At 39.7% G+C, this 22,229-nt stretch overlaps 1 pseudogene; it reads left to right on the forward strand.

Annotated features, from left to right (window-relative positions):
• The first annotated feature begins 7,334 nt into the window (after nucleotides 1-7,334).
• LOC139357010 (ubiquitin-ribosomal protein eS31 fusion protein-like) lies at nucleotides 7,335-8,160 on the forward strand (annotated as a pseudogene).
• The last annotated feature ends 14,069 nt before the right edge of the window (nucleotides 8,161-22,229 follow it).

Consider the following 22,229-nt stretch of genomic DNA (forward strand, 5'->3'; position numbering starts at 1 on the left):
TCTTTTTATTGTTAAAGTAATGCAAATATAAACGGGATATTTTTCCCTCCTATCAAACTGGCAGAGATTTATTTTGGATGATAGTATTGGGTGTTGGCAAGGACATGATGAGTGTGCAGACTCTCTCATGCACAGCTTGAGGAGGATTAAGCAGTAGAGACGTTCTGGTACCAATGTGTCCTCATATATAACAAGGGCTTCAAATGGCAAAATTATAGCTTGGCTCAGGAATTCCACTGCTAAGAACCCATAGCTGAACTTTCTAATTTCCCCGTAATATTCATTGTCTCTTTCATTTTTAGGTAATTAAATTCTGAATTTTAGCTGGGCACGTGGCTGCCCAGAATAAACATTACATATCCCAGCCATCCTTACAGTCAGACATAAACTGCTTAAATTCTAGCCAATGGGACATAACTGAAAATATTATGTATAAGCTCCCGAGAAATGTCTTTAAAAGGCAGCTGCAGTAAGTCTTTTCTCCTGTTTTGTGCCACTTGGAATGTGAATGGACGGTGAGGCTACGTCTTGGATCGCGAAGGTGAGATCCTCACCCCATTAGTGTTAGATGAGAAAACTGGAAGTGACTTGGGTCCCAGACAACCATAGAGATAGAATGCCACTCATGGTTCTATGGGATGTTTAAATGTAGAATTTTGTGTTACAAAGAAATAAAAAGCACTTATCATTATGCCACTGTTGTTATTTTGGTTCTCTGTTGCTCACAACCAACATGAAATATATCCTAAAAATTCACTAAAACTTTATATTCAAGAATGTTTATGTTCACCATTGTGAAGAGCAGATAAATATCTGTATGTTCAATAATAAAAGAACAATTATATAAAGTATATTATGTTCATTTGATGCAACATACTTTACAATGCAGTAATGGAGTCATGAGAATCTTAGTTTTGAGGATATTTATTGACAGTTCATGACATGTGCTAATTAGGGGAATGGAGAACAATACAATCTTTCACAAGTACGCACATCTTCATTTTAACTAAAACTAACGTATTAGTACTTATTCATGCTCATTCATGTATCTATTTTGTAAACAAATTCTAGATATTTCCGCTTTCAGATCCAGCCTGTAGTTTTCAGCTGCTAGATTGGGATTAATTTGTTATGTAGCAATACGTAACCAATGCATTTTATCTTACCTATTTTTATCCTTTTCTTTCTTGACTTCTTTTGAATAAATCAATTTTTTAATCACTGTTGTTTTTCTCTGGTAATTTAGAAATTATACGTCGTTCTTTTATTCGTTTAATTATTACCCAAAGTTACAGCTTGTGTATTAACATATGAATGTCTACAGTTAGCACCTTTATTTTCTCCAAAATGTAAGGACCTTAAAGAAAACTTTTCAATTCAACTTATCCCCTTCTAACTTATATACTATTATGGGGTGTATTATAATTCATTATTATTATTACATTCCACAATTATTTTAGTTTGCTTTTTAATTATTTATTATTACATCTCAACTCTTCCATATAGAATCAGTTTTATCCTGATTGAAATGCATCATCTGTTACTTTTCTTTTTAATAGAGATGGTTCTCACTATGTTACTCAGGCTGGTCTCCTGGGCTCAAGTGATCCTCCCACCTCGGTCTCCCAAAGTGTTGGAATTACAGATGTGAGCCACTGCGCCCAGCCTGTAATTTTGTAATGAGGGTCCACTTATAGAAAACTCTTTCATTTGTTTAAAATTATTTCATTTAAAAATATATACAAGATAACATTCTTTTGATTTTCATCGTTGATGTTTGGAACTTAGTTATGACTGTCTAAATATTGGCCCTTTGAAGATTATCCTTTTTCCCTTTTTCTTTGATTTTCTGAAGAGATGTTTATGATATGTCTAGGTGTGGAGCTCACTCTCTTATATCTCCTTCTGAAACTCAAGAAAAATATGAAACATATATCTTTAATCTCTCGTTAGAATTTATTTTCCATTTATTTTCTTCCAAGTTGTATTGTGGATTATTTCTATGGGGGTTATAATTTTGCTTGTTACATTTATTTTATTTCTAATATTGTATTTCTCATTCAAATATGGAAATATGCTGTCACTTTTTATTTTTACTTTTCTATTCTAGTCACAGGTATTTTAGATGTGTGTGGTTTTTTGTTTGTTTGTTTGTTTGTTTGTGTGTTTGTTTTTGAGACAGGGTCTTGCGCTTATCGCCAGGCTGAAGTGCAGTGGCGATCTCAGCTCACTGTAACCTTCGCCTCCCGGGTTCAAGCGATTCTCCTGGCTCAACCTCCCAAGTAACTAGGACTACAGGCACGTGCCACCCTGCCCAGCTAAATTTTGTATTTTTACTACAGATGGGGTTTCACCATGTTGCCCAGGATGGTCTTGATCTCCTGACTTCGTGATTCCCTGCCTCAGCCTCCCAAAGTGTTGGGATTACAGGCGTGAGCCACTGCGCCTGGCCCTAGATGTGTTTTATGTTTTTAAACATGGTCATCATAACTGATACATAATCTGCATTGGTAATTCCAACCTATGAAATTTTTGTGGCTGTTTCTCTTTGGTTTTTTGATGATTTTCATTCACAAGGTCTTGACTTTGCAAGAGTTGCTATTTTTAATTGTGTAGTGGTCATTTACTTTACAAATAATTTGTAGAAATAATTTAAAGTCTGGGATACAGATACTTTGTTCCAGAGATGAGTGTGTTTGCCTCTTCCAGTTACCTGGGGTACCAGTAATCTAGGATGACCTTAAACAAGCCCAAGCCCAAGCCCACAGCTCCAGATTCCCTTAACTATCTGGAAGAAACAGACATACATAAGAGCTTGTTTGCTTGGGATTCATTCATTCTTCTTCACTTATAGTGAGGACGTCTTTCCTTACACATTCCATCTTTATGCAAGCCCTGAGTTTTGAATTGTCTTGCTTGCCCACGAGGCTGTCAAAACAGAAGTTCACATTGCTCAGCACCAAAAGTGCCGTCAAGGAAAAAGCAGTTGCCATCTTTTCTCTCTTCCCCTTTTCCCATTTCCCCTTCAATTTTAGCCTTGCAATGTCTCACTACTTTCTAATCTCTTTGATGTTTTTAAGTCTTTTCTCCTGCATTCAGAGGAAAGATTTATCCAATAATGCAGCCCATTATCCCAGGAAATTATAAGTCACCTAACCACCTACTTGACCCATCTGCTAAACGTTAAAAAAGATTTTAAGAAAGTAAACAAGTATTTTTAATAACAGCCTAGCCTCGGATAGGTTAGCATGACTAGTGTGTGTTTATGTATGGCTATTGTGTGCTTATTCTCAGTATGGGTTTAAGCCTATAAACCCTTACTGCAGAAATAAAAAATACTTGATTTTGTTTTTCTACCCTAAGGAATTCCCATTTATTTCTTTTGTGACAGAGACACTTGTCTTACTGGTACTTTTATTAAGAAACCCTATAAAGGTTTGCCTTTTCTTACAGAAACTTTACTCTTCTTATCATTTATACTCTTCAGTGGGGGGGAGGGAAAGCAGAACTAATGGAACTCAAAACCAAAATTAGCAAAATTCTTAGAAATCCTTGAACTCCCATGTCCTACAGCATTGCCATTAGTTTTAATATTTATAAGGTCAATCCCTCCACAACCCCACAGATTCTACTCCTATTAACTAATAACAGATTACCTCAAGTAATGTAGACATTTCACCCCCAAACTTAAATTCTACCAAATTACAATGAAATATGATTAATTACTACAAGAGAGTCATACGATACATCCAGCTCTGTAAGCAACAGGTATGAACTACCTTTTCTAACTACCCACCTAAAGTCTCTGTGTAATCAACAATTTGGAGATTTAGTCTCCAAAAAAGAGACACCACCGAACAACTGCCCTCGGGTCCTGATGAAGACGACCTTATCAAGGACCATTAACAACTGACACAAGAGTAAAACCACAAAATATCGCTCCTCACTCTCATCCTTCCTAGCTCAAAAAAGACACGTACCTTTTCCTTGACTACTTGACATCCGTTCCATCTGGAAATCGTAAACTGAGGATTCTCAGGAATCTTCTAGAAGATGCTGATTTCTGAGGCAGACAGCTTTTGCCCAGGATAACTAGAATGAGTAGCAAACCTCAAAACTGAACACCTTCTGCCCAAGGTGGAACAAGATTAACTTCTGATTCCTCAACACCTTTTCCAGCCTATTGTTCCATTTTGGTGCCCTCTGAAACACTAGTAGGATTTTCCTTATTTTCATCCACTTATTTCTGACCCCTGCTGGTCTCCTACCACTTAAGGAAAAATAAAACTCTCCTACACATTTTTCCTCGACTATAGTTAACCACTGAGCCAAATAGGTGCTGGATCTATCACCATTTACCTGACATGACTGACAAAATTTAGTAACTAATTCTTTACATACTTCAGAAGCCAAATTCCCTTTAATAGGGCCTTTCTAGTATATACATTTCCCCAATATCATCAATCCCAATTTTCAGTCTTGCAAATAATAGACCTTGAACTCACATTGACAAATTGCTTTTGCTGACATCGACACAATCCTATCAGTAAGACCTAGTCAATCAAGAACAAACATGAATATGGGGGCTATTCTGACTGCGATAGTCAGTTTGTTTTCTTCAGAGACACCTCAGCCTGTCTTGCAGGAACTGTTCAACCTCATGCTAGGATTTGTCCAATTCAAGGGACACAAAATTGGCACCCATCTCTTGCAATAAATAATACTTATACTCCCCACACAATCTATGCTCCACTAAGATATTACTCTGTGTACCCGACTACCACATATAACGTACCCTGTCTATTTTGTAGTCATTGTTAGAGATTTTCAGATATTTAAAACTACCATCCCTCCAGGAAATCACATTTCCTTAAAAATAATACCAGAAGCTTCCAAAATACAGCAAGTGCAGGTTATTTGAAGCAACTTCCAAGAAGGATAACAGATTCATGCTTCATGAGGACTCTATAGCTACAGTTCCCACAGTAGGTATAATACAATTATAAAAAGTGACCCAGATCTTGTCTCTAATCTTATAGGAAGACACAAAATGACACCACTTCTGCTCTGAAAGCCCAACTCTCTGGTCTAAATCAATTAACCACAACTGTCAAAGACCATCATATAGTGTTTGATTTTCTCTTAGCTGGCCAGTGGGGAATTTGTACTAGAGCAAATACTATTATTCCACCTATATCAATACCACAGAGCAAATAGAAAAGTCTGTCATGGAGCTTTTTTAAAAAAATCAGCTGGTTCTCTAAAACAGGCCCAACTAGATTCTGGGATATGTTTACTTGCCTTGCTATTATAATGTAGGGCTTAGTTTCAAGATCTATTACAAAGACGAATAACATTTTTTTTTCTAAAATTGACTACGTTACATTTTACCAATATATCTGCTACAGAGCCTTAAATGCTACCATACAGCCGTTGTCTCTTCATAGGTCAACAACTCATCCCACAGCACAATGAGAGATTAATCCTGGATCACTAGATTATGTTCAGTGAGCACTGTTCTAATGTTAATTAACAAAACTTGGCAATGATGAAAATCTGGATATCATAGGTCAGTGTCTTATACTGTGACTTCATCTGTCCTTGGCCAAAAGAGGAATGGAGAAATTTAAAACAAACAAACAAACAAAAACTGCCTCTGACATTTAGAAGCTGGCCTGGCACTCACAACTAATCCATGTTTTCTCCTGGGTAAATAATCTCCTAAATAATCTCACAGAAATTCAATCTCAGACATGGGTACCCTGAAACCATGATAAAAGGGACCAAGCAAGGCCACTTCATAATTTCTTAATTTTGTCTAAGCACAGAGAAAAACAAGGTCATCATGTCACCTACAAAATACCAAGCATACTCCCTTTGGATCAAAATGAATAACTGCTGTGTCTCCCCACCATGTGGATAAGGTTTATTGAAATACCCAATTCTCTACACTTCCTTAGACTCCCCCCAAATTATTCCATCAAGGTGCAAATTCAATTGTAGATTCTAACATCTTTTTACTGAGATCGCCAGTACCCCCATGGTGTATGTTCCCTTGGCTGCAATGAGTAATGAATTTTATTTATTTAACTTCAGGTATATTTCTGGTAGTATTTTGCTGAAGTACATTGACATAGATAATGTCAAATTTGTTTTTCCAAACAAATTGATTTTTCTAAAACAAAACTGTTTAATGACCAGCATAACTCATAGAAAACCCTATCGCGATTGCAAAGCTAGATCAATGAATAAAGACTTATAATAGATCAGTGGTGGGGTGGTGAGATAAGGGACAATTTTGAAGGCTCCATGCTTGTGGCTAAGTCAAATTTACAGACACATCATTTAACAGCCAGTGGTAAGAAATTTCATTCTCTATTGACTCCTCTCAAAAAAGATTAAAGCGATTCGAGCATAACCTAAATTAAAAACTTCCCAAAAGCCTCTGCTTCCATTCCCTTGTGCTCCTGCTTGGAAATCTTGCATAAGGCAAACCCTAGACTCTCTCCTACAACCCAAACACAAGGACTTCTTCTCCTTCTCCCCCCAGCCTTTTATTATGTAAATCATTTTAGCCTCTTCCACCCGAGTTTCAAAAGGGTCAGGAAAAAGGAGCAAGGCCAATGAAGAATTCCCACTAGCATTTGGGGGGAAAGCGGGCTATGCAGAACATTCGGAAGTTAATCATCTTTTTCCCCTCCCTAAACAACTGATTGAAGGATAATGATATCAAGAAGTTAAGTCTGGCAAGAGTTTTCAACCTCATGAAGATGATTTCTATGGCAAACTGCTTTAATCTCACTCAACATAAGTTATCCCATATTTGAAAATTATTTTGTTTCCTTAGAAAGATTAATAAAGAAAAACCAAATTTAAAACTATTTATAGGATATCAAATATTGTTAACACCCACACACAAACCTAAGTTTCAAGTCAAGAAGTGTAGCCGTGATGACATTACTAGAATGTCACCTCCCCATCAAAAGTTAAACGACTTCGAATCCAAAATCACATTTGTGGAGTCACAGCTAAAAAGAGGTTGGTGGAATCTTAAGTAATTATTGGTCTGTCATGATAAACCGTACCAAGAATTATGAGTCATATAATAAAGGTATCACTTCACTGACACTAATCACATTCTCATGGTTGTAAAAAGCAATCCTTACTTCTTATTTAAATGGGAATAAAAGACTTTGACATTACACTGGATTTTTCATAACCTTCAGGGGTACTTTTTAAACTTCATTTGATTTGCTTGACTTTATGGAATGAACAGTTTATAAACAAGAAAACAAGCTTTTCGATTCACCATCTGCCACGGAACCACCATTAAAATGCAGATTTTTATAAAATCTCTTACAGAGAAGACCGCCACTCTGGAGGTTGAACCTTCAGACACAATAGAAAATGTAAAGGCCAAGATCCAGGATAAGGAAGGAAATCTTCCTGGTTAGCAAAGACTTATCTTTGCTGGCAAGCAACTGGAAGGTGGATGATATGGTTTGGCCCTGTGTCCCCACCCAAATCTCATCTTGAATTGTAGCTCTCATAATTCTCATTTGTTGTAGGAGAGACCCGGTGGGAGATAATTGAATCATGAGGGTGGTTTCCCCCATACTATGCTCATGGTAGTGAGTAAGTCTCACGAGATCTGATGGTTTTATAAGGAGTTTCCACTTTCACTTGGTTCTCGTTCTCTCTTGTCTGCCACTGTGTAAGACATGCCTTTCGCCTTCCACCATGATTGTGAGGCCTCCCTAGCCACGTGGAACTGTGAGTCCACTAAACCTCTTTTTCTTTACAGATTACCTAGTCTCAGGTAGGTCTTTATCAGCAGCATGAAAATGCACTAATACAATGGACATCCTTTGTCTAACTACAACATTCAAAAGGAGTCTACTCTTCTTCTCATGTAGAGACTTTGTAGTGGCTCTAAGAAAAGGAAGAAGTCTTACACCCCTCCCAAGAACAACAAGCGTAAGAGAAAGAAGGTGAAGCTGGCTGTCCTGAAATACTATAGGATGGATGACAATGGCAAAATTCGTCGCCTCTGTTGGGAGTGCCTTTCAGGTCCTAGAGTTTTTATGGCCAGCCACTTTGACACATTCTTGTGGCACAGGGTGTCTGGCTTATCACTTCAACAAACCAGAAGACAAGTGACTGTGTATGAGTTGATAAAAAACATGAACTAACAACAATAACAAAAAGAAAACTAAGTATACATCTTTCAACTGACAAAGCCAAAATGTAGGGAGCAAGAACAAACTATCAAGGCAACAATAGTCCTCATTTTCTTGCTTCTCAATCACCCACTAAAATCTGCACTTTAGTAGGGCATCTGGTTACTGTTGATGAATTGCTTTAACAAAAAGTCACCCCTGCTTCCTTGGCGAGAGCAATTTTCATGATTTAAAATTCCATTGGAGGAAAAAACTATTACTAGGTATACCATGTTGCTAAATATGTTCAGGAAAATCCATGGAATTGTTGTACAGAAGGAGTACATTTTATTCAAAAGAAACTTCATGTGAATCTTTTCATCAAGAAAGTTGCCCCATCCCCATCCTCAACCTACAGTTTTTCTTTTCTTTTTTTTTTTTTTTAGATGGAGCCTTGCTCTGTCGCCCAGGCTGGAGTGCAGTGGCATGATCTTGGCTCACTGGCTTACTGCAAGCTCTGCCTCATGGGTTCACACCATTCTCCTGCCTCAGCCTCCCGAGTAGCTGGGACTACAGGTGCCCGCCACCACGCCTGGCTAATTTTTTGTATTTTTTTTGGTAGAGACAGGGTTTCACCATGTTAGCCAGGATGGTCTCGATCTCCTGACCTTGTGATCAGCCCGCCTCGGCCTCCCAAAGTGCTGGGATTACAGGTGTGAGCCACCGCGCCCGTCCTACCTACAGTTTTTCTTTGTGATATTTGAATTTTCAGATATTCAGCTTTTTGAAAGAGGGGCATATTAATCAAAAGTCCGTGAAAAAGAGACAGGGAGAGTATAGCAACAGCAACAAGAACAGTCAGGAAAAGGTTCAGGTTACCCTGCTGGTTGGCTGTGCCCGTTAAATCTGTGTTCTGGAAGTAAGCAGAAGGCTCCTAGTTCCCTTGGTATAAGTAACACAGGGGACAGTCAGGACATTGAGTTTCTACTGGCAACTGTCACCCTTCAATCATTAGAAACACTTTGGGAGGCCGAGGCAGGCGAATTACTTGAGGTCAGGAGTTTGCGACCAGCCTGGCTAACATGACGAAACCCTGTCTCTACTAAAAATGCAAAAAATTAGCCAGGCGTGGTGGTGCGTGCCTATAATCCCAGCCACTCAGGAGGCTGAGGCAAGAGAATCTCTTGAACCCGGGAGGTGGAGGTTGCAGTGAGCCGAGATCACGCCACTGCACTCCAGACTGGGCGACAGAGCAAGACTCTGGCTCAAAAAAACAGTCACTGTTAATGAAATATCTCTGTAAAAAGAAAAGCATTCTTTTAGGTCATTAATTTGCCATGCCCTGCAATTTGTTTGTGATTTGTGATAACTGGGTGGCAGCACAATTTGGTTTGTCAGAGCCAAGATTTGGATGAAGCAGGTTCACTGTGCACTGATGACCAATGTGTCTGAGTCCAGTGAGGCGAAACACCCACACATACAAGTTACATGGAGCAGGTCTTTACTTACAGGTAGACAGTGAGAGACAGCAGAAGGCTAGGAGTCATTCTGAGCTGGCCCCTCAAACTCAGGAAAGCTGCTCATTTGCATCGCCTCATTTGCACAGCAACTCAGGAACTGTGAAAGGTTGCATGCATCTGAGCCGGGTCAGTCCAAAGCCACCTGGAGAACTGTCCTGCAGATTATTGGTCCAAGATCCCACCTCAATCAATGACACTGCACAAGCTACTATGCGTATACATTGGGCACATTTATTTTTTGCTTTTTAGTTTAAAATTTTTTCAACAGATACTGTTACCAGAAAGGGGTCCTGATCCAGACACCAAGAGAGGGTTCTCAGATCTGCAAGAAAGAATTCAGGGCGAGTCCACAGAGTGAAGTGAAAGCAAGTTTATTTGGAAAGTAAAGGAATAAAAGAGTGGCTACTCCATAGACAGAACAGCCCTGAGGGCTACTAGTTGCCCATTTTTATGGTTATTTCTTGATTATATGTTAAACAATGGGTGTATTATTCGCACATCCCCTTTTTAGACCATATAGGGTAACTAGCTGACGTTGCCATGGCATCTGTAAACTGTCATGGTGCAAAAGGGAGTGTGGCAGTGAGGACGACCAGAGGTCACTCTTATCACCGTCTTGGTTTTGGTGGGTTTTGGTCAGCTTCTTTACTGCAACCTGTTTTATCAGCAAAGTCTTTATAACCTGTATCTTGTGCCGACCTCTTATCTCATCCTATGACTTAGAATCCCTAACCATCTGGGAATGCAGTCCAGTAGGTCTCAACCTCATTTTACCCAGATCCTGTTCAAGATGGAGTTGGTCTGGTTCAAACATCTCTGACAATACTACAGTACAAAGACCAAAATAATGAATCTCCATGTGCTCATCACCCAGTACGGTAGGTTGAAAAATAGCTCCCAAAGATATCCAGGCCCTAATCCATGCAACCTTCGAATGTTTCTTTATATGGAAAAAGGTTCTTTTCAGATGTGATTACATTAAGGATCTTGAGACGGAGTGAGCAGCCTGGATTATCCAAGTGGGTCCTTTTATGTAATCATACATATCCTTCTAACAGGGAGGCAGAGGGAAACTTAACTTCAGATGAAAGAGAAGAAGCCATTTGATGGAAGCAATGGGAAGCAGAGTCAGAAGATGCAATGCTGCTGGCTTTGAAGATGGAGAAAGGGACCATGAGCTAAGGATGCAGGGAATACAGCTCAGGATGCAGGCGAAGTCAAAGAAATGGATTCTCAACTAGAGCCTCCAGAGGGAGCAGTCCCTGCAGGCACCACACCTGCAGACCAGTGAAACTGATTTTGCCCTTGACCTCCAGAACTACTGGAGAATAAATAAGTGTTGACTTAAGTCACCAAGTCTGTGGTAACTATTGCAGCAGTCATAGAAAACTAATACTCCAGTTTCAACTATTATCAAATTTTGATGTCTGACACACACACACACACACACACACACACACACACACGCCCCAACAGACACTCCATTGTCTTATTTTGAAGCACATCACATGCACAATAATACTTTATCCATAAATACTTCATTTTGTTTTATGAAACAATATGAACTCAAACAAGAAAATAAGCATAGCCACAATAACACAAATAAAAATAATTAACAAAAAGTTATTAATATCAAATATCCCTTTGTGTTTCAAACTTCCAGATGGTCCCATCATTGTTTTTTATACTTAAACATCATGTTAGTTTGTTTAGATCAGGATTCAAGCAAAATCTACACATTGCAATTAGTTGATTTATCTCCTAATTATTGGATTTGTGGTTTCTATCATGCTATCCAACATGGTAGCCACTAGTCGTATGTGGCTATTTACATAAATCAATATAAATTGAACAGAATTTAAAATTTGGTTATTCAGCTCCTGGATCTCATTAGCCACACTGGAATACTAACATGTGGCTCATAGCGACCTTATTGGACAGACAGACATACAGAATATTTCCATCATCTCAGAACATTTGATAGATTCTCCCTTTTTTTTCTTTCTCTCTCTCCCTTTTTCTTTATTTCTTCCCTTTTTTCTTTGTCTCTGGTTTTCTGTCTTTGCTCCCTTTTTTGGTCCAAAAAAATCTCTTATAGTTTGAATTTCGTGTAGAGTATTTCCTTGATGTCATTTAACGTTATGTCTCTATCCCTTGTGCTTTTTTGTAAATTGTAGTAGTTATATCTACAGGTTTGATAGTACTTTTCCTTTTTCTTTTTCTTTTCTTTTTTTTTTTTTTTTTTTTTTTTTTTTTTTTTTTTTTTTTTTTTGAGACAGAGTCTCGCCCTGTCTCCCAGGCTGGAGTGCGTGGTGGGATCTCCGCTCACTGCAACCTCCACCTCCCGGGTTCAGGCGATTCTCCTGCCTCAGTCTCCTAAGCAGCTGGGACTACAGGCAGGTGCCACCACTCCCGGCTAATGTTTTGTATTTTTAGTAGAGACGGGGTTTCACCATGTTAGTCAGGATGGTCTCCATTTCCTGACCTTATGACCCGCCCGCCTCGGCCTCCCAAAGTGCTGGGATTACAGGTGTGAGCCACCGCGCCCGGCCTTTCTTTTTTTTTTTTTTTGGCAAGAACACTTCACAAGTGAAGTTGTGGATTTCCTATTGCATCAAGGCAGGGACCCAAAATGTCTGGTTAGCTCTCTTTTTGTTGTAAAGTTGATCTATTAAAACTAACAGTTTAAGTCCGGGCGCGCTGGCTCACTCCTGTACTCCCAGCACTTTGGAAGTCTGAGGTGGGTGGATCACCTGAGGTCAGAAGTTCGAGATCAGCCTGGCCAACATGGTGAAACTCTGTCTCTATTAAAAATACAAAATCAGCCGGGTGTGGTGGCAGGTGCCTGTAATCCCAGCTACTCGGGATGCTGAGGCAGGTGAATCGCTTGAACCCAGGAGGCAGAGGTAGCAGTGAGCCAAGATCGCGCCACTGCACTCCAGCCTGGGTGACAGGTGACAGAGCAAGACTTCATCTCAAAATAAATAAATAAATATATATATATATACACACATACACACGTATATATATGTGTATATATAATGTTAATATAGCAAAAGGATTTAAGACAGCACTGGGAACATAATAAGTCTTACATGGTATAATGTTTGCTACTATTTTACTTACATGGAAGAATAGTGCTTATACTTGAAGTTTCAGACATGTTATCTTGGCAGTGAATCTAGATCTTCTGAAACATATATTCAGATATCAAGCCTTCCCTGGAGATAGATGTAACTCAAGAGCAGAAGTAAATGCTTTCTCCTTGAGGAACTCTGACTCTTCTATTATTTGGCTTTTATTGTGGAGCAGTGAAATCATTTGCATCTTCCTCGTTTCCACACAGGCTCAGATATTCACAGAAGCTGGGAGTAAGGATTTGAGAATTGACCTCAGCAAAGTATCTCATCCTGGTCTTTTAAATATTTTCCCCCTGAAGTTCAAGGTTACATAGCTGTTTGAAGAGACTTCAGCCTAACATTTCTGACTTTTACAATCATCTGATCAGGGAATTCTTCCTTCTGAAAACCAAATAGCTCTTATTTTTCCCCCAGTAATAATGCTGGGGCCAGGCATGGTGGCCCACGCCTCTAATCTTAGCCCTTTGGGAGGCCAATTGCTTGAGCCCAGGAGTTCAAGACCAGCCTGGCCAACACAATGAGACCCCATCTCTACAAAAAAGTTTAAAAATTAGCCTGGCATGATGGTGTGTGCCTGCAGTCCTGGCTACTCAAGGCGGGGGGTGGGGCCTGAAATGGGAGGATGGCTTGAGCCTGGGAAGTTAGGACTGCAGCGAGCTGTGATATGGCCACTCCAGCCTGGCTGACAGAGTGAGGCCCTGTCTCAGATAATAATAATGATGCTAGAAAATAAGCAGTGATGTTAGAGTTTTCAGTAATTTTTAACCCCTTCCAGTAATGCTAAGAATATCTGAAAAAGTCTGTTATCTGATATTTTACTATTAAAAATAGAATGACTCAGTGTCTCCCACCTACCCCTTTCGTGCTTGGCAAATAATACTTCTGGTCAATACTAGAAGATATTGTTTAAAAAGTTATGGGTGCTGTAAGGGCAATCTTAGGGTTAGTGAGAATGTTCCAGGTCTTGATTATGGTGGTAGTTACACAACTGTAACCATTTGTCAAAACATACAGAATTGTGCACTTAAAATGGCTATTTTATTATATGTAAATTATTCCACAATAAAGTTGATTTTTAAAAACTCATAGAAACATTTTCTTAAAATGTAGGCATTTGATTGAATATCAATTATAGCTCAATAAAGTTAATATACAAATCACAAAACATCGACTACCAAAAAAAAAGTTACAGATTGCAAAGTCTACACTCACTCCATCCCCAACTTAACGATGGTTCAACTTACAGTTTTTCAACTTTATGATGGTGTGAAAGCAATATGCATTTGGTAAAACAGCAGTAAATTACATGAGCTATTCCACACATTCTTATGAAATAGGTTTGTGCTAGATGCTTTTGCCCAACTGTAGGCTAAAGTAAGCATTCGGAGCATGTTTAAGCACATCATAGCCAAGCTAAGCTATGATGTTTAGTTGATTTTTGTGCCTGTATTAAATGCTTCTATTGTGCATTTAAGGAGAGGAAAGTATAATAAAAAGGGTCGAATTTGGAAAAAGAAAAAGAGCAGGAAAAATACTTATAAAGTCAGCAACTGCTGCCACAGAAATGGTGACCACCACGGAGGAAAGTTCACTGTGAGTCAGGCCTTACACCAGGGGTCCCCAATCCCCCGGGCCATGGACCAGTACCACGTGGCCTGTCAAGATCCAGGCTGCCATAAAAAAGGATGAGTTCGTGTCCTTTGTAGGGATATGGATGCAGCTGGAAACCATCATTCTCAGCAAACTATCGCAAGAACGGAAAACCAAACACCGCATGTTCTCACTCATAGGTGGGAACTGAACAATGAGATCACTTGGACTCAGGAAGGGGAACATCACACACCAAGGCCTATTATGGGGAGGGGGAGGGGGAAGGGATGGCATTGGGAGTTATACCTGATATAAATGACGAGTTGATGGGTGCTGATGAGTTGATGGGTGCAGCACACCAACATGGCACAAGTATACATATGTAACAAACCTGCACGCTGTGCACATGTACCCTAGAACTTAAAGTATAATTTAAAAAAAAAAAAAAAAAAGATTCAGGCTGCATAGCAGGAGGTGTGTGGTAGGCGAAGGAGCATTACGATCTGAGCTCTACCTTTTGGCAGATCAGCGGCAGCGTAAGATTCTCATAGGAGTGTGACCCTACTGTGAACTGTGCATGCAAGGGATGTAGGTTGCACGCTCCTTATGAGAATCTAATGCCTGATAATCTGAGGTGGAACAGTTTCATCCCGAAACCATCCCCCTATCCTATCCATGGAAAAATTGTCTTCCACAAAACCAGTCCCCAGTGCCAAAAAGGTTGGAGACCTCTGCCTTACACATCACAATGTCAGAGTCAATGTCAGCAACAGACAAGAAGAATTTAGCATGCCTTGAATAGGGGCCCAGACATAAAAATAATATATAGTCTTTTATTATATGATAAATCCCTGGCCCAGATACTTTCCTCAATATATAAAACATTTATACTGCTTTTAGGATTAAGGTGACATTATTCCTGTGAAAGGCATATTTGCATGTTTATTTCACTTTCAGCTGGTGAGGGAGGGTTAACTTCAGATGAGCTTTGCAAAGTAGTAGCTGAGCTTTGGCATAGACCTCACTCACAAAAGAACCGCTATGTTGAGTTTTTGGTTTTCTTACTTAAGAGAAAGAAGGAAGCTGCAAATAAAATTCTGGTGATTTCCCAAAAGGATATTTGAAAGATGTGCTTGTTAACGAAATTTAAAATGGATTTTTTTTTTAACAACTTGAGGGCTCGACTGTTTGCCTGAGACTTATCAAATCAGAAGTGGCCTGTCAAGGGGTGAGCAGGTAAACCCTGATCTGTGAGAGGAGCAAAGTGGACAGGTAGTCCATGAACTCTATTTTCTGTACACGTCTGGCCTGCTCAAGGTTTGTTTGGTTGTTTGACCCATTAAGGACAGTAAAGTCCTTGAGTTCTTAACCTAAAGGCTTGTAAATTCTTGCAGAGAACTAAAACAAGTAAATGAATAAAGGACAGCTAAGGAGACAGGATAATATGTATTTCAGGCAGATATTACACAATGACCTTTCCTTGGCTTATAATGGTGCAGTTCTCTCTTAAAATGGATGAACCCAGTTCAAAGGGAATTTGTAAAGGTAAAATACTACAAAATTGACTTGACAGTACTGATTATAGTGGGAATAGAGTGTTCAACATATATGACACCTTTTTCTCATTGAACTTTACATTTTTCAATGTAATCAAGTTAATGGAACGCATTCTGGTTAGAAGTCTAAGGGAGGCTGAGTGATGCTCGATTTGATGTGGTCCTTTCAGACTTGCCCTTGACCCAACTGACCCAAGCTCACACCTTCAAGAACAAGGTCGAACCTACAGAAAGCACCTGGGATGGTTCATGGCTGAAGTGCCTTGGAGTTCCACAGTAGTTGTGATCTGGGAATTTTTCTGATGAATGTCATCTAAAAGTTCCTTTCTTTTTCCCAACAAGCTACTATTGCAAGCCACAGCGTGGTCAGGAAAGTTTCCGCTGTAGTTTCCTCCAGGGAGTGGTCTGGCCTCATACCGTATCCAGCTGGTTAAACCATCCTCTAATTCCTCAGCCTGCGCTGTCCAATGCAGTAGCCGCCAGCCACAGGCAGCTCTTGAGAACTTGAAATACGGCTAGAGCGATGCTATAAATACACTGGATTTGGATGCCTTAGCAGAAAAAAAAAGAATGAAAAATGTCTCATTATATTGATTGTATGTTGAAATGATCCTATTTTGGATACAGTGGGTTAAATAAAATACATTACTAAAAATAATTTCACTTGTTTTTTTTATTGTATTTTTAAATGTGGATATTAGAACATTTTAAACCACCTGTGTGCCTTGTATTATATTTATATTGGACAATGCCATCTGTCCTAGTTCTCAACGTGGCCAAGGCTCAGTTCACTCACTTCCCCGGGCAGTACCCAAGTGCAATCTTCAGCACCTCTTCTCTCAGATTTAGGAGGCTCTATCCGTGGGATAGTGGTTGTGCCTCCACAGGGATTTGGGTTGGGGTTGCCAGCCCCTTTCCACTCATCTGCATCCTCCTGGGTACCAGCCCTGGATGCGTCTCTGTAGCCTCCAGTTTCCTCCTGAGCCTGCTCCCTCCCTCCTTCCTCACGGAGTCATGCCCTAGGCTAGGGCAGCACAGCAAGCCTCTGCTGATTCCAGGCTCTCATGCCATCTTCCTTCAAGAAATGGATCTAAAGGAAAGTCATTAATCGAAGTCCAGTTAAATAAGCACCAAAATAGAAACAGGGATCGTTTTTTGTCTAGATAAAAGTTTTGTACTATCTATATTTCCCTTAAATATACTGTTTCATTTTCCCTTCCACAATGAAGAATATGTCATGATATTTTGGCTGGGTGCAGTGTCTCATGCCTGTAATCCCAGCATTTTGGGAGGCTGAGGTCAGGAGGTCAAGACCAATCTGGGTAACATGGTGAAACCTCATCTCTATTAAACATACAAAAGTTAGCAGGTGTGGAGGCACACGCCTGTAATCCCAGTTACTCAGGAGGCTAAGGCAAGAGAATCACTTGAAATTGGCAGGTGGAGGTTGCAGTGAGCCGAGATCATGCCACTGCACTCCAGCCTGGGCAACACAGCAAGACTGCATCACACACACACAAAAAAAGAATATGTGATGTTTTCTAGATCTGCTTTCTCAATACATCCATTTTCTCCAGGAACCACATTTAAATCTCTTTCCAGGGCCTGCCGGGACCTTCACGCTCTGGGTGCCTGATTGTCTCTGCAGTCTCTTTGGAGGCCACTTTCCTTGCCCATCAAGCAAGGCCAAGGCCTTTCCCCTTCTCCAAATGCACCACACCAAGCATCCAAACTGTGTTCTTTGCTCTCCTGGAAGACTTGACCTTCAGAACATCATCCCATTCACCCTCTTCTCTTCACCTGTTTGTATTAGCCGCACACAAATGTAGCTAGTCGAGCAAGAACTTAAAATTTTTGTACAATGAAATAAATAAACAAATAAAACCCTCAAAGTTACCACAAAATTTGATAAGTGAGATTCATGGCTAGCGAGTTAAAAACAACTATACCTAATGCAAAGTCCCATCCTTCAGAAAGGACAGAGGGGTGGCACCTTGTATTTGGAAGTGTTTTATCTATAAACGAAGCTGAGATCTGAGAAAGGAAGTTAGATGTGGAAGTATTTTTAAAAGGCAGGAGAGAAAGATACACACCCAGTGCTGAGGGTGTTTTCCATTAACTGACTGGTTTTGAGTGGTTTTCCAAAAGCATCTTGTTTGTTTACATATTTTACTTAGTAAGGGACTTGTGTCACTACTGGGCTGAAGCATTTCATTGCTGGTGCTTTACTTTTCAACCCTCTCTTTGCCTGCTGCAGAGAACTCTTTAACCTTGTCTTGAGATGCTGGTTATAGGCGATGGGTTGGGATTTGGGTTGGGGAGCCTCTATCACCTTGGGTCCCTTAAAGATGATTACTACAGGAGAACACAGCCTTTTGCTGACAATTGTATGTGCGGTGTGTACAAGAAACAAACCTTTATTGTGGCAAAAAAAAAATGTTTTTTATTAGTAAGAGTCAAAGTCATCCCTATGACAGCATCATTTTAATGCACTTATTTTCTGATGTTTCAAGACATAGACTAGTTCTCATTCACTGAGGTGTCATATTGCAGTTGTCTGTCTTTTTTCTAATTTCTCTAACCATGGATAAATTTACATTAAGTAAGAAGATCAGGGATAGAACAAACTATGGACAGTGCATATACCTCTCCATGTTAGAGGTACAATAATTACGCTGTGAAAATCCTCGTCAATAAGAAAATTATTGGCGTGAGCCTACCTTGGAGGAGGGAGGCCAATCACCAATTTTATTGTATCTAAATTTGCATTATTGAAGGCAGGATGTTTCTTCCTATTATAATTAAATGTGTAATATTTATTTCTTTTTTCCATGAAATTACCTTTGAGATTGTGGATACGCACACACACACAAATGAACTACATTAATGTACTCCTTGACTTCCCCAGAAAAATATGCTACACTGTATATTTTAATATGTGTGTGTTAGGGGTGGGTAGTATCAATTTCAGGTATGTCCACAGATCTCTGTTCCTCATGTGAATGCCATCTGTTATGTATCCTGTGCTCAAATTCTGGCTTCGCCCCTTAGCCGCTCTGTGACTTTGTGCAAGCTAATTAACCTCTCTGGGCTTCAGCTCTGCACCTGAAAACAGAGTCAAAATAGTCCCTACTTCATAGGGTTGGTGTAAAGACTAAACAAGTGAATGCATGTAAGGTCTAGGACACAGCCTAGTGCATAGCAGATGCACAATAAATGGTAGGTATGACTATCACTCCACTGGAAATTTGCACACCCTCAGGCTTCGAGTCTCCTTGTCTGAAATGCCAGACAATTCTGCCACCGAGCTTCAGGGAACATTGCTTGGCTGCTTTTGCCATCTATAAAGGAGACAGCTGCTGTGGCTATTGGTCACAGAGATTAGCAGTCTGACTAAGTGCTTTTTCCTTACTCCATAACTTTATTCCCCGGGAACACAGAATACAGGATCACTCATCTCTTCTCCCTCAGTGCATCGCCTCATCCACCTAAGAAAATCTCCAGGCCAGAGACTGACTGCCTCTTTGTCCTGACATCTCCCACAAACAGAGAACTGAACCAAAGGGCGTTGTTGCCACCTCTCCATCATTCATCCTGGCACAGCAGACCTCTCTAGACCTTCTTGCAACTATAATGAATCTAGAACCAGGAAGCAGACACCGAACAGGATGGAAACTGAGCCACTGCGACACATTTTTTTAATGCCTTCCCCAGCTCTCCCTGATCTCTGAGCTTGTTCCCCTTCACAATCTCCATTAGTAGCAGCGATCTTATAATCACAGTCGTATGTGTCGGTAGAGAGGAAACACTAATTTATTAAATATGTCATGCTGGTTTTCTCTAACAAAAAATGACCAGGGGTCAGTTCTGTAGGTGTGAACATATACCCACACACACAGCTACAAAGATATAGACACAACCACTGCCTAAAATCTAAGATAATTATAAACCCAATTTTGGTATGTGGTACGATAGAGCTATGCAGTTTTTAGGACAACAGCATGGTGTCCTCTCTATTTAGACCAGAAGGAGGTAGGGGTAGCATTTTTTAAATTAATGGAGATGATTCAGATGACAATACTTAAGCATCTTTTCTAAGTGAAAAGATCATAAGTAAGGAAAATGTCTTAGGAAGCAAACTTTATCTGTCACACTGGAATATCTCCTTTCCACTTGCAAACTACAAACATTCACATGGCTAAATTATGCGTTAAATTACTTTTGCTCCAAACATACCGACGCCTTCACAGTGTAACTAAAAACTAAATTTGGCCCATCACAACCGATGAGAATAAACTCAAGCAGGGGTTTTGCTCACAAATGTACACCCTTCCCCACAGTCCTGATCCTGTGCTACATTTTATTATTTAAGATCATTACGTTACGACTTGTGAGGTGAGGTCTACAGAAATACACATGGCTTTGCACGTGGCGATATTTCCACGGTGCCTCTGGGGCCATTTAAAACTCTGCTCCTTTAGCATGATAGGCAAAGCCATCAAAACAGAGCTCCCCAGGAACCCTGTTTTGGAGAGTTCCAGGGAAAAAAATCTCCATTTTTTTCTGAATTCATGAGACATCTTCTCTTAGGAGGAAGTCACAGAAATTAATTTAATACTCCTTAGTCCTGAATAGAGGAATATTCAAGTGTCTAGCACTGTGCTGCTTGCCTGGTAGGAGCTCAAAAAACATTCCTTGATAGGCTAGTTGTAATGTAAACATTGCAGCATGAGGATGGACACATACAAGCTCTCAAAACTGCTGGGAAACCGCGGCTGGGATTTAATTGTCTCTCCAGCTGTAGAAGTCTAAATGGAAACTATCACATTAATATCAATCCCCAGTAAGCGTTCTAGATAGACGAGGCCACTACACCAGTAGCAGATTCCTACCTATGTATTAATTATTCTTTTTTTTTTTTTAATTTGTCGATTTGGGGCAGTCAAAAACAAATTTTTACTCCCTAATTTTCCATTTTAATTAGAGGCAGTTCAGTGTTTATCTGGAATTTATTTTTTTATGCCTCACCTATTCGAGGCCAAAATTAAGAAAATAAAAATAAATTCAGTGTGATGCTTGGCTTGAAAGCAGAGAGCAAACTTCGATGACAGTTTCTCAGCTAAAGATTTTACATTCAACCTTTTAAAACTTAAATAATCAAAGAAAATTTCTACAGACTCCAACAGCCCCTATCTACCTTTATGCCTACATCCCTCCTGTTAGGATAAATATTTGAGATTACATTATAAAAGGCATCAAGACTTCTGTCTTGGTTTCTTTCTGTCTCTGTCCCTCTCACTCTCCCACTCTCTCTCACTCTGGGTCTCTCTGGAGCAGCCCTATGGAGGTTCATATGGTGGGAACTGAGGCCTCCTAACTCTAAACATGTGGGAGAGCTTGGAAGCAAATCCTCCAGCCCAGTCAAGTCTTCAGATGCCTGTATTCCTAGTTGACAGCTTGACCTTCAACCTGGTGAGACACCCTAAGCCAGAACCACCCAGCTAAGCTGCTCCCTGATTCTTGGTTTTCAGAAACTGTGCAATATAATCAATGATTGTCCAGTTAAGCTGCTTTTCTTTGTGAGTTCTTTGTTGAGGAGAGCAGAAAACTCTCACAGTGCCTTTAGACCATTAAAGTTTAATGTTATTACTGATGTAGTTGGGTTGACATCTACCATCTTGTCCCATCTGTTCTTTGTTCACTTTTTCCTTGTTTTCCACGTACTTTCGGGTCCCTTGCTGACTTACCAGCTATAACTCTGCATGGCTATGTGATGGTTGCTTGAGGGTTCATAGCATACTCTAACTCATCACAGTCTACCTTCGAGTAGATTTCATGTATTGCATAAGAACTTTAAAGCAATTTAAAGTTTCACGTATTGTGTAAGAACTTTGATTTCTCCTGTCTGTCTTTATGGCATTGTTGTTATAAATTTTACTTCCACCTATATTTTAAACACCATACTATATTGTGATGCTTTTGCTTTAAACAAGAAATTTAAATAATAAAAAACTGTATTTGTACCCACACAGTTACCATTTCCAGCATGCTTTGTTTCCCATAGAACTTCAACATATGCTTTATACTATATAAAACTAAACTCAAAATGGATCATAGACCTTAATGTAAAATGTAATATTATAAAACTTCTAGAAGAAACATAAGAGAAAATTTTTATGATCTTGGGTTAGGCAAAGAATTCTTAGATATGATCAAAATGATTATCTGTAAAGGAAAAATTTGGACTTCATCAAAATGAGTAAC

Source organism: Macaca nemestrina, chromosome 11 (genome assembly GCF_043159975.1).
Source record: "Macaca nemestrina isolate mMacNem1 chromosome 11, mMacNem.hap1, whole genome shotgun sequence".
In the NCBI taxonomy this organism is placed as follows: domain Eukaryota; kingdom Metazoa; phylum Chordata; class Mammalia; order Primates; family Cercopithecidae; genus Macaca; species Macaca nemestrina.